Below are 10,827 nucleotides of genomic sequence, written 5' to 3'. Positions count from 1 at the left end.
ACCAAAACCCTAATGTCACCTAGATACTCCATTGTCGCCTCAACTATCCGTGGGCATGATTATATGATATGCATCACACAATCTCAGATTCATCTATTCAACCAACACAAAGTACTTCAAAGAGTGCCCCAAAGTTTCTACCGGAGAGTCAAGACATACATCAAGTGGCACATGATATCCCATTGTCACCACAGATAAGCAAGGCAAGACATACATCAAGTTTTCTCATAAAAGACTCAATCCGATAAGATAACTTCAAAGGGGAAAACTCAATTCATCACAAGAGTGTAGAGGAGGAGAAACATCATAAGATCCAACTATAATAGCAAAGCTCGGGATACATCAAGATCGTGCCATAGAGGGAACACGAGAGAGAGAGATCAAACACATAGCTACTGGTACATACCCTCAGCCTCAAGGGTGAACTACTCCCTCCTCGTGATGGATAGCATCGGGATGATGAAGATGGCCACCGGTGAAGGATCCCCCCTCCGGCAGGGTGCCGGGAAGGGCTCCTGAGAGGTTTCTGGTGGCTACAGAGGCTTACGGAGGCGGAACTCCCGATCTATCTTGATATTCGATGTTTTTAGGGTACGTAGGCTTATATAGGCGAAAGAAGTCGGGCGGGGGAGCCTCGAGGGGCCCACGAGAGGGTAGGGCGTGCCCAGGGGGTGGGCGCGCCCCCCTGTCTCGTGGCTTCCTCGATGACTCCCCGGCTTGCACTCCAAGTCTCCTGGATCATAATCTTTCCAAAAATCATGATGCCGAAGGTTTCATTCCGTTTGGACTCCGTTTGATATACCTTTTCTTCAAAATACTGAAACAGGCAATAAAACAGCAATATGGGTTGGGCCTCCGGTTAATAGGTTAGTCCCAAAAGTAATATAAAAGTGTATAATAAAGCCCATAATCATTCAAAACAGATAATAAAATAGCATGAATGCTTCATAAATTATAGATACGTTGGAGACGTATCAAAGCTCGTGATGATGATCATGAAACTTCAAATCAAATTGCTACCGAACCTCGTAGGTCTTCCAGAGTATGGTCCGCACCAGAGTGGTACGGTAATCATGTTCTGGAAATCATGTTACTAGACCATGATGAACGTACGAACTATGAGGAAGCGACGATGAGCCCAGATTCCCCGAAATGGCTTGAGACCATGAAATCTGAGATGGGATCCATGTATGAGAACGAAGTGTGGACTTGCCCGATAATCGGCAAGCCATAGAAAAAATGGATCTTCAAGAGGAAGACGGACGCTGATAGTAGTGTTACCATCTACGAAGCTCGACTTGTCGCAAAAGGTTTCCGACAAGTTCAAGGTGTTGACTACAATGAGATTTTCTCAACTGTAGCGATGCTTAAATCCGTCCGAATCATGTTAGCAATTGCCATATTTTATGAAATCTGGCAAATGGATGTCAAAACTGCATTCCTTAAATGGATATTCTTAAAGAAGAGTTGTATATGATGCAACCAAAAGGTTTTGTAAATCTTAAAGGTGCTAACAAAGTGTGCGACCTCCAGTGATCCATCTGTGGACTGGTGCAAGCATCTCGGAGTTGGAATATATACTTTGATAAGGTGATCAAAGTATATGGTTTTATACAGACTTATGGGGAAGCCTGTATTTACAAGAAAGTGAGTGGGAGCACTACAACCTTTCTGATAAGTATATGTGAATGACATATTGTTGATCAGAAATGATGTAGAATTTTCTGGAAAGCGTAAAGGAGAGTTTGAAATGAGATTTTCAAAGAAAGACCTCGGTGAAGCTGCTTACATATTGGGCATCAAGATCTATAGAGATAGATCAAGACGCCTGATAAAGATTTTCCAATGAGTACATACCTTGACAAGTTTCTGAAAGAGTTCAAAATGGATCAGTCAAAGAAGGAGTTCTTGTATGTATAACAAGGTGTAAAGTTGAGTAAGACTCAAAACCCGACCACAACAGAAAACAGAAAGAGAATGAAAGTCATTCCCTATGCCTCAGCCATAGGTTCTATAAAGTATGGTATGTTGTGTACCAGACCCATTGTGTACCTTGCCATGAGATTGGCAAAGGGGTACAATAGTGATCTAGGAGTAGATCACTAGACAACGGTCAAAATTATCCTTAGTGAGAACTAAGGAAATGTTTCTCGGTTATGGGGGTGATAAAGAGTTTGTCGTAAAGATTTACGTCGATGCGAGCTTTTACACCGATCCAGATGACTCTAAGTCTCAATCTGGATACATATTGAAAGTCAGAGCAATTAGCTGGAGTAGCTCCATGCAGAGCATTGTAGACATAGAATATTTGCAAAATACATACGGCTCTGGATGTGACAGACCCGTTGACTAAACTTCTCTCATGAGCAAAACAAGATCACACCTTAGTACTCTTTGGGTGTTAATCACATAGCGATGTGAACTAGATTATTGACTCTAGTAAACTCTTTGGGTGTTGGTCACAAGGTGTTAATCACATACAGATGTGAACTATTGGTGTTAAATCACATGGCAATGTGAACTAGATTATTGACTCTAGTGCAAGTGGAGACTGTAGGAAATATGCCCTAGAGGCAATAATAGAGTTATTATTTATTTCCTTATTTCATGAAAAATGTTTATTATTCATGCTAGAATTGTATTAACGGAAACTTAGTACATGTGTGAATACATAGACAAAACATAGTGTCCCTAGTATGCCTCTACTTGACTAGCTCGTTAATCAAAGATGGTTATGTTTCCTAACCATAGACATGTGTTGTCATTTGATGAATGGGGTCACATCATTAGGAGAATGATGTGATGGACATGACCCATCCGTTAGCTTATCATTATGATCGTTACAGTTTCATTGCTACTGCTTTCTTCATGACTTATACATGTTCCTCAGACTATGAGATTATGCAACGCCCGAATACCGGAGGAACACCTTGTGTGCTATCAAACGTCACAACGTAGCTGGGTGATTATAAATATGCTCTATAGGTGTCTCTGAAGGTGTTTGTTGGGTTGGCATAGATCGAGATTAGGATTTTTCACTCCGTGTTTCGGAGAGGTATCTCAGGGCCCTCTCGGTAATGCTCATCACTATAAGCCTTGAAAGCAATGTGACTAATGAGTTAGTTGCAAGATGAAGTATTATGGAACGAGTAAAGATACTTGCCGGTAACGAGATTGAACTAGGTATGATGATACCGACGATCGAATCTCGGGCAAGTAACATACCGATGACAAAGGGAACAACGTATGTTGTTATGCGGTTTGACCGATAAAGATCTTCGAAGAATATGTAGGAACCAATATGAGTATCCAGGTTCCGCTATTGGTTATTGATCGGAATGTGTCTCGATCATGTCTACATAGTTCTCGAACCCGTAGGGTCCGCACGCTTAACATTCGATGACGATTTGTATTATGAGTTATGTGTTTTGATGACCAAAGTTTGTTAGGAGTCCCGGATGAGATCACAGACGTGACAAGGAGTCTCGAAATGGTTGAGACGTAAAGATAAATATATTGGAAGGCTATATTTGGACATTGAAAAGGTTTCGAGTGATTCGAGTATTTTTCAGAGTACCCGAGAGTTGCCGGAATTCGCTGGGGGAAGTTAATGGGCCTTATTGGGCTTTAGTGGAGAGAGGGAAGAAGGGCCACGAGGTGTCCAAACCGAATTGGACAAGGGGTGGGGGTGCGGCCCCCCCTTTCCCTCTCCCTCTCCCTCCTTTCCTTCTTTCCTACTCCGAAAAGGAAAGGAATCCTAGTAGGACTTGGGAGTCCTATTAGGACTCCCTACACTTGGTGCGCCCCTAGGAGGGTCGGCCTCTCTCCCTCCCTCCTTTATATACGTGGGCAGGGGGCACCCCAAAGACACACAAGTTGATCTTTAGTCGTGTGCGGTGCCCCCCTCCACAGTTTTCCACCTCGGTCATATCGTCGTAGTGCTTAGGCGAAGCCCTGCGCCGGTAACTTCATCATCACCGTCACCATGCCGTCGCACTGACGGAACTCTCCCTCGGCCTCAGCTGGATCTAGAGTTCGAGGGATGTCACCGAGCTGAACGTGTGCAGATCGCGGAGTTGCCGTGCGTTCGGTACTTGATCGGTTGGATCGCGAAGACGTTCGACTACATCAACCGCGTTATTGAAACGCTTCCGCTTTTGGTCTATGAGGATACGTGGACACACTCTCCCCTCTGTTGTTATGCATCATCTAGATAGATCTTGTGTGACCGTAGGAATTTTTTTGAAATTACCGTGTTCCCCAACAGAAATCTATGACAATCCCTTACAGATACATCTTTTTATGAAGGCGTTTTTTGGGGATATTGATATAGTATCAAAACCAACACAGCCGAATAACACAAGTTGGGCCGTTAGGTCTTGTCATTGGCTACCCCCGCCCGAGGAGTACATGAAGATGAATGTTGATGCTGCAGTTTCGAATGAAAACTTTGGTGTTGTTGGAGTGGTCTCTAGGAATTCTGATGGAATTTTTTTGGGGGTCTCCGCTATTACTTTTCAGCACATCCATGGTCCTGTTATACTGGAAGCTTTGGCGGTAAGAGAGACGTCGGCAATCGCGGAGGATTTATATGTTTAGAAGATCCGTGATCATGCAGCTATTATACTTGAAATCATACAGCGATCATATGTTTTCACTGCTTGTAATATTATTCACGAGTTTAGGAGCTCGAATTTCGAGGCTCACAATCTCACTAGGCATGCACTTTCGCTTGGGTTTGGCCGCCATGTTTGGTTAGGTCTGCTCGGGGATTTGAATTTTCTCCATGTAAACCTTACGACAATTTAAATAAATCCCAGCGAGAATGTCTAAAAAAAGTACTAAATCCACCGCCTTAAGTGCCATATAGGATTTGGGTAGAAATCGGAGTATTCCTAGTTAGTGCATGTTGTGCCAGCTAACAAAGGCTTTCGTTATTCTAAAAAAAATAGGCGTTTACGTGCATGCTTTCATGGGCCAGCTCAACGGGAAATTTCTTGCTCGCTCGTTATTTGCGGTTGGACAAGTTGACTAGGTTCACCGTTGTCTAAAAAAGATTGTTGCCCAGTTGACCTCAAAATAATATTAATTCAAAAAATGATATATTTTTGAAAAAAAATCATGAATTTGAAAAGGTGTAGACAGATTTATTTTGTGAAGTATTTTTTCGAAAAACTTATACATTTCCAAAGAATTCATATAATTTTAGAATAAAGTTCATGAATTTTTAAATTATTAACGGTTTTCACAAAAAAATCATATAATTTTGAAAAAGTATACGAATTCATAAAAAGTTCATGAATTAGAAAATATTCCTGTGTTTGAAAAAAAAATCACGAATTAAAAAAATCATAACTTGAAAACTTAATTAGAAAAAAGTTTGCTAAATTAAAAAGTTCATGAATTTCGGAAAGATTTGTAACTTCAAAAAAATTCACCGATTTGCAAAAAGTTTTTGTAAATTCTTAAATGTTCACGCATTTGAAAAAAAGAGAGTAAAACAACATAAAAAAATAAAAAATAAAAACTGAGTAAAACCCATGCCAGGAATAACCGCAAGAAAAAACGCCTAGAAAAACCAGTGGAGAATTGTGGACAAAAATCCTACTTTGGCTTGGCCATTTTCTTTCCGCGCGAATTGTGGACAAAAAATGCTGAAGGGTGGCTCCAGTTGGGCCGTTCAATGCGCGCGGCAACAACAGCCTCATTTTTGTTTATGTTCACTTTTTTTTATTTTATGCTTTATTTTTTTACTTTTGTTTATACTTCTGAATATTCTGAATAATATTTATACAAAAATCACTCTACATAAAACATTTTAAAAAATGTTGACCAAGTGTTTGAAAAATGTTAAATGTGTATAGAGAAAATGTTTGCCACATATACAAAAAAAAATGTTTATGAAACAAATTGGTCATGTATTTCAAAAATGATAGTCAACTTGAGCATGTGAAAAAATGTTGACAAATTGTTTGAAAATTGTTATTCAAGAATTAGGAAAATTTAAATGTAGATAAAAAATGTTGAAGATGTATTAATATTTTTTATCATGTATATAACAATGTTAATCAATCATTTCGAAAAATGTTAAATAATTATTTGAAAACTGTTACACCAGCATTTGATATTTTTTAGATGTGTACAAAAAACTATTGACCATGTATTAGAAAAATATTAATATTACATTCTAGAAAAACATGTTCATGAAGTATTTCAAAATGTTAAATATGTATACAAAAAATGTTCAACATATTTGAAAAATAATAATTATGTATTTTATTTTTTAGCCACACATTTGAAAATGTATAAAAGTGTGTTTGAAAAATATGGCAAACTTGTGTTTGAAAAATGTTATTCAAGCATTTGGAAAATGCTACAAATGTTTATAGAAATAATATTGACCATTGATTCAAAAAATGTGCAATTTATATTTAAAAAATGTTAATCAAGCATTTATAAAGTGATTAAATGTGTATAAAAATATTTTCCATATATTAAAAATGTTAAACTTGTTTTGGAAAAATGTTAAACATTTATTTAAAAATGTTCTTGACATATACGAAAAATGTAGAATGGAAACCAAACGAAGCAGTGAAAACTGAAAAAAAATGAAATAAAATGTAAAATAAAACCGAAGTAACAAACGCAAAAAAGAGTAAGGAAATAGTGAAATTTGATAAAGAACGAAAATAACAATAAACGGAGAAAACCGAATAAAGTAAATAAAAAAGAAAGTAAAGAAAAGAAAAGTAAAACAGGTTAACCGGAAAAAAAATCAGTGGAAATCGGGCTCATTTCCCTCAAGTAGATGCCGCCCTATTACTTCATCAGAGTCCTGACACTAGCCCGTTCGCTAGCAGTTGCAATCTCTCCAGGAGACCTGGAATCGCCTCGTGCTTATTTTTGAAATTCCCTATTCGCCGCATTCTGCGGCAAACTGTCGGCAGATCGCACACCCATCAATCGTTCACGGGCCGGCCCATGACGGCTGCTTCATACAGAGAAAATCCCGCAAAAAATGTCCGAGCGAGGAATCGGATAGGCTATTATCTGTTTCCTTTTTTCGTGTTTTTCATTTCGTATTCTTTTTTTATTTTTTCTTTCAAAAAGTAGCAATTTCAGAAAAAGTTCAACATATTCAATACTTTTGTTCGGCTTTAAAAAATGTTCAAATTTATTTGTTCAGGTTTTCAAAATACATGTTGTTCTTTTCAAAATATGTACAAAATTCCTTTGTATTTTGAAAATTTGTTCGCTGTTTCCAAATTTGTTCGTATCTTTAAAAATGTCCGTGTTTTCAAATTTTCAATTTTTTTTGGAATTTCACATCTGTTCCCATTTTTTAAATTTTGTTCGTGATTTTCATAAAATGTTCATGTTTTCAAATTTGTTCAATTTTATAAAAAAGTTTTGGAATTTCACATTTGTTCCCATTTTTCAAAAATTGTTCGCATTTTTGGTTTTTCCTGTTTCTTTTTATTCTTTTTTTGTTCTCCTCTTTATTTTGTTCAAACATTTCAAATATTGTTTGGAATTTCAAAAGGTGTTCTCTTTTTAAAAATTTGATCAGATTTTTCGAAAAATGTTCAGGAATTTCAAAAAATGTTTGCACGTTCAAAATTTTGTTCACAATTTCAGAAAATGGTCGCATTCTCAAAATTTTGTTCACAATTTAAAATATGTTCATGTTTTAAAAATGTTCTTATTTAGAAAAATTGTTCAAATTTTTTAAAAAATGTTCATGTTTTCATTTTTTCATGAGGTTCAAAAAACAATTTCCAGTTTCAAAAATTGTTCACAAGTTTTAATAAATGTTCGTGTTGTCGAATTTTGTCCGGGAGTTTCATAGTTGCATTTCTAAGTTTGGTTTTCGAATTTCAAAAAAAATTCCCGTTCAAAAAATTATCATCATTTTCGAAAAATGTTCTATTTCAAAAAAAGTTGTCCATCATTTTCAAAAGTGGTCCTGTTTTGAAAAATATTCATCATTTTAGAAAGAAACCACATTTTTTTCAGGAAATGTTTTGGTTTTCCGGAAAATGTTTTTATATGTGAACGCCGCTTTTGAGTTCTTATAAGATTTCGCGAGATAGTCGCCGTGTAGTGAAATTGCCTATAACTGGCAGTTATGACGCCTAGTAGGATGTCGGTAGACATTGTGATATTTGGTTTTTTTGGAGTATGCTTTTTTTAGGTGTAATTGCGCTATTTTCTGCCCAGTAAACTTTATGTTTTTGTGACGAGCCCGATAAAAACTTCTATCCCAACTAATCAATATCAAAACGTAGCCTGGCCCAGCCCAGCTGCGTAGCAACCCCAACGACGCGGCACAACACGGTGCCCGAGAGCAGAGGTGCCATTTTCAATTTACTATTTTCAATTTTTGTTCCTGTTTTTCAAAAAATGTGTTGCCTCTTTTTAAAAATTGTTCCAAATATATATTAAAAAAATCATCTTTACTATTTTGTTCATTTTTTCAAAAAGTATTTGACAATCTCAAAATAGTTCATTTTCCACGAAATGTATGAGGGTTTCAAATTTTTGTTCACAAATATGAAAATGTTTGCGTTGCGAAAAAAAATCTCTTTGTAAAAATAAAATTATGTTTTTGCGAATGTTTGATCCCTAAAAAAGAAAAGCATTAGCAGGAGGTCTTCGGTTCAATCCCTCACTGGAACTTTAGTTTTGGCGAATCTTTCAATTTTTTGCCGCTGTCTATTGTTTCTTTAAATGTTGCACTGCTAATCTATTGCAAGAGCCGGTCTTGGCCAGTGGCTAGCACACTCCGCTCATTAGTACAAAGTTAGCGGTATGAATGTTAGCGCCGGCGCATTTCTTTTTCGCGATTTTTCACCTCGTGGGCGCCAAATGGCCCCTGTGCGCACCATGGATTCTTTGATGCAAAGAGCGTCACATAGGTGCTCCCGGCGTCCCCGGGAGCTCCTATTGCCGCATTCTGCGGCAAACAATCGCCTCTTCACATAGAGGGTGCCCGATTGGGCCGACCCATTAGGGTGGCGCAAAAATACCCAAAATTAAACGCGTGAGAGCCAGTATTCGATCCGCAGATCTCCTATTGATGATGTAACCTTGCTAGCCAGTCGGCCTAATGAAGCGGCTGAGACATATGAGTAGCACGAAATACAAAAAACAAAAGACAAGGACCGTAACTCAACACTACTCAAAGATTTTAAGAAACACCTACAATTTATTAAATTCCAATTTCTTTTGAAAATGCGAATAATTTTTTCAAAACTCAATTAGTCTTTAAAAAGTAGGAACAAATTTTGAAAAATGAGAACAAACAATTTAATTTTTTAACAATTTTTGAAACTCCATTTTTTTTGAAAATACAAACGAATTTATTAGTTCAGAACAATTTTTTTGAAATATGAATAAAATTTGAAACTGTAAAACTTTTGGAAACACAAACAAAATTTAAAATTCTGAACATTTTGGTGTAAACTCCAAATATTTTTTGAAAACATGAAAAAATTTATTAGTTCAGAACAATTCAGAACAATTTAGAACAATTTAAAATTTATTAGTTCAGAACAATTTAGAATATGAAGAAAATCCGAAAACTCCAAATATTTTTTGAAAACATGAAAAAATTTCAAAATTCGACACATATTTGGAAAATTTCTGACTTTTTGAAATTTTGATTTTTTGGATTTTTTGAACTTCTTTTCGATTTATGACAAAAAATGACAAAAATAGGATATTTTTTTAAACTGTGAACAAAATTTTAAAAATTCGAACATTAGTTAAAAAATGTGAACAACTTTGGAAACGAGAATTGTTTTGAAAATTCAGAAAAATATTTAAATATGGGAACATTTCTTCAATATCGTGAAATATTTTTGAAAACACAAAAATGGTTTAAAATATTGGGAACATTTTTTGGAACTCCTAAAAAAATTGAAATTTGTGAACAAACTTTTCGAACGGGATCATTTTTTCAATCTCGTGAAATATTTTTGAAAACAGAAACATTGTGTAAAATATCGCGAGCATTTTTTGGAAACTACTGAACAAATTTTTTGAAACAGGACATTATACGAAACTCGTGAAGAAAAATTTAAAACACGAACATTTTTTGAAAAATGTATTTTTTTTAAACAGGAACATTTATTGAAACCGGCGAACAAAATTTGAAAATATGAGCATTTTTCTTAAATTGGTGAACAAATTTTTTAAAGTTGTAGAATTTTGATAAAAAACATAAAGAAAAGAAACCAAAACGAAAGAAAGAAAAAAACAAAAAAGGAAAAAAACAAAAAAAATGAAAAATAAAAAACCAGTCCAAAAAATGGTTCAGGAACCTTCTACATGGTTTCCAAAACGGGTAGAAACCAGTAGGGCTGCAAACGAGTCGAGTTCAAGCGAGTTAGACTTGGCTCAGCTCAACTCATATTAAAATTCGAGCGAGCTCATACTGAGTGAAGCTCAAGGTCGAGTTGTAGAACATGACTCGTGCTCAGCTTGTAACGATTTCGAGCTGGTTTCAAGCTAAATGAGATGATAAAAATTATAAAATCTACAACTATTATTTCAACTACATAAGGCACAACATGACATAAAAAAGCACTACAAATATATTATTCCAATCAAAACATTATTCTGAGATCCTTCATTTATTTATAAACTATAGTATCAACTAGATGGCATGAAAGTGAAAAAAGGGCTAACTCCAACTGAAGGTACATCCATCTCATCATGTTCAGGAGAGCTCATCTTCATGAATGAAGGGAAAGAAAAACAAAGGTGCATATGCTTGAGATCTTTTGCTAGAAATGACAGGATATTTAACACACGACTGACCAC

This window comes from Triticum aestivum, chromosome 7B (assembly GCF_018294505.1).
Source record: "Triticum aestivum cultivar Chinese Spring chromosome 7B, IWGSC CS RefSeq v2.1, whole genome shotgun sequence".
Lineage (NCBI taxonomy): Eukaryota > Viridiplantae > Streptophyta > Magnoliopsida > Poales > Poaceae > Triticum > Triticum aestivum.
This window is presented reverse-complemented; position numbering follows the sequence as displayed.